This window comes from Solea senegalensis, unplaced genomic scaffold (assembly GCF_019176455.1).
Source record: "Solea senegalensis isolate Sse05_10M unplaced genomic scaffold, IFAPA_SoseM_1 scf7180000015295, whole genome shotgun sequence".
NCBI classification, from domain to species: Eukaryota; Metazoa; Chordata; class Actinopteri; order Pleuronectiformes; family Soleidae; genus Solea; species Solea senegalensis.
Window position 1 is genome coordinate 145,001 of NW_025321287.1, and position 2,336 is coordinate 147,336.

The 2,336-nt window shown below is 34.2% G+C and overlaps 1 protein-coding gene across 1 annotated transcript in view; it reads left to right on the plus strand.

Moving 5' to 3' along the window:
- Positions 1 to 1,755, plus strand: part of epsti1 (epithelial stromal interaction 1) — a 12,201-nt gene extending 10,446 nt beyond the window's left edge. The window contains exons 9-10 of the transcript XR_006358660.1: positions 1 to 8; positions 949 to 1,755. The exon at positions 1 to 8 is cut by the window's left edge and continues 174 nt beyond it. The gene's annotated coding sequence lies outside the window, so the exon portion shown is untranslated. The remainder of the gene's footprint in view (positions 9 to 948) is intronic.
- Positions 1,756 to 2,336: the final 581 nt, after the last annotated feature.

A 2,336-nucleotide genomic window follows, 5' to 3' on the forward strand; every position in this document is an offset into this window, starting at 1 on the left:
GGAAACTGGTGAGATGGACATTCTGACGCCGGTTAACTAAAGCTAAAACATGACATGAGGAGAAACTGTCAACCTCATCATTTCATGTGTCAGACTGCTCGGTCTGCGTTGAATCATCATATATGTATATATATATATATATATAGTATATACAGTACATATATACATCAACATTTAAAGGTTATTTAAGGTTGACACTGACAAACAGAGAACAGCTCATCTTTCAACCTAGAAATACTTTTAAATTGAACAAATGTACATAATGTCACATTTTGTATATTTTTTTTACTCTAAGCCGCTGTTGTGTGTGTGTGAAATAGAGATTTTCCATTACTTGTTCACATGTTTCTTTACTTTTATATAAATCTTTTCAAAACAATATATACACAAACTACAACAAAAACAGGAAAAACTAGCTCAAGCAATTGTTTTAAAAAACTAGAAAATGTACAGTTGTATAAATATAAATTATACTCAAATTAAATGTCCAGAAATGTAAAAAGAAATAAGTAAATAATAAATAAATGTCCAGAAATAATAAGAAATACACAAAAATAGCTAATTACAGGTACATACTGCTTTTAATTGCTATTTCTGTTGAGTTTGGTTGTTTTATGTCTTTGTTTCAACTTCAAAACAAATCATTTCTCTGAATCAAGATGTCTTCTTTATTTTCTTAATTTTACTGATCCATTGTTTAACTAATACATATATACGTATATACACACGTATATATACACTAGATACACACGTATAAACACACGTATATATACACATGTATATACACACGTATATATATATATACGTATAAACACACGTATATATACACTAGATACACATGTATATATACACATGTATATACACACATATATACACACATATATATACGTATATATATATGTATAAACACACGTATATATATGGTAAGGATATTTTCTTTTCTTCCAGAGTTGTATCTTGACTACGACTTTGTTTTGAGGAGACTGATGAGCGACTTCCCACAATGCAACAGAAAATTCCTTGAGGACATCATCAACCAGTGCCACGGCGACTACGAGCAGATTCACTCTCTGCTCAGCTGAAGTGGAAGAGTTGGGTTTTTGGTGGTATATGAGGTGTCATCACATACACAGACACAAGGGTTTATAGGAAGAAAGTCAGTATATATACATATATACTGTATATATATATATACATATACAGTATATGTATATATAAGTATAATCATTTGTTTTTTATTTCCTTTTGTATGAGCCTTCTATTATAGGGGCCGCCATGTTTCTACAGGAAGTCAAACAGACAAACCAGCTGCATCGTGCATGTCTTCATCTTTTTCTCTTGTATTTAAAGGCCACTGTAGTTCCCTGACACACCATCCTGCATATGCTGCGATCTGCAGTTTCACCAGTAGATGTCACTATTTCCCACACACTGGACCTTTAGTAAAAAGCTTGTCTAATAAAATCAGCTCAAGTCTACTTTATACTGTAGACTATATTTACCATCTCTTTCACTGTTAGATGACCCTTTATTTGACTGAAAGGTCAAGTTAGTAAACCACTCACTCTCCCACACCAAAGCCCAGAGAGAAAATCAGTGATTATAGCACACGGGGACACAGGAGCTGCTGGTCCTCTGCTGCCTCGTGTGGTCACTTTGTGTCACTGAGTTTAACCCAAATGCAAGATTTTCAACACTGAAGTTACAAAATAAGACGTTTGAATTTGTGATGGAGGCAACAGTGGATCAACAACTCCTGTGTGTGTGTGTGTGTGTGTGTGTGTGTGTGTTGTTAAATCACTGGTTTGTTAAAAAAGTGACACAAAGCTCAAAATAAAGTAGTAAATGACTTTACGACTTAACGTGGCATTGATTTTGTTGCGTGAGTATTTTGTTAAGTTGTTCACTCAGATTGAGTTTCACTTCAGTGAGTTCAAACGTGTCATCATTGTGTTACAGTAGATACTGTGGTGTGCAGCGTGTGTTTTTGCTTATATTATTAGTCACTGATTGTTGTGTTTGTCTGCGTGCAGTGATGAGTCACTGTTCTTTGTGTGTGTGTGTGTGTGTGTGTGTTTCTGACCTGACACGCAGTGGGATTAACGTGCGTCGTCGTAGCAACAGTGAAGTCAGATTTTACAGGCGCTTGTGAGTGGAGCAGTGATTAGTCAATAAAAGAAACACTACACAAATAAACACAAAACAAACACACATTAAAATAAATAAAACATAAAAAGTCCTAAATGTTCTTCTGCCATTAATGTTTGTCGTTTATTTTGACTTCATTGTTCTACTTTTGACAAATCGACTAGTCAACTACTGACTGTTGACTCTAT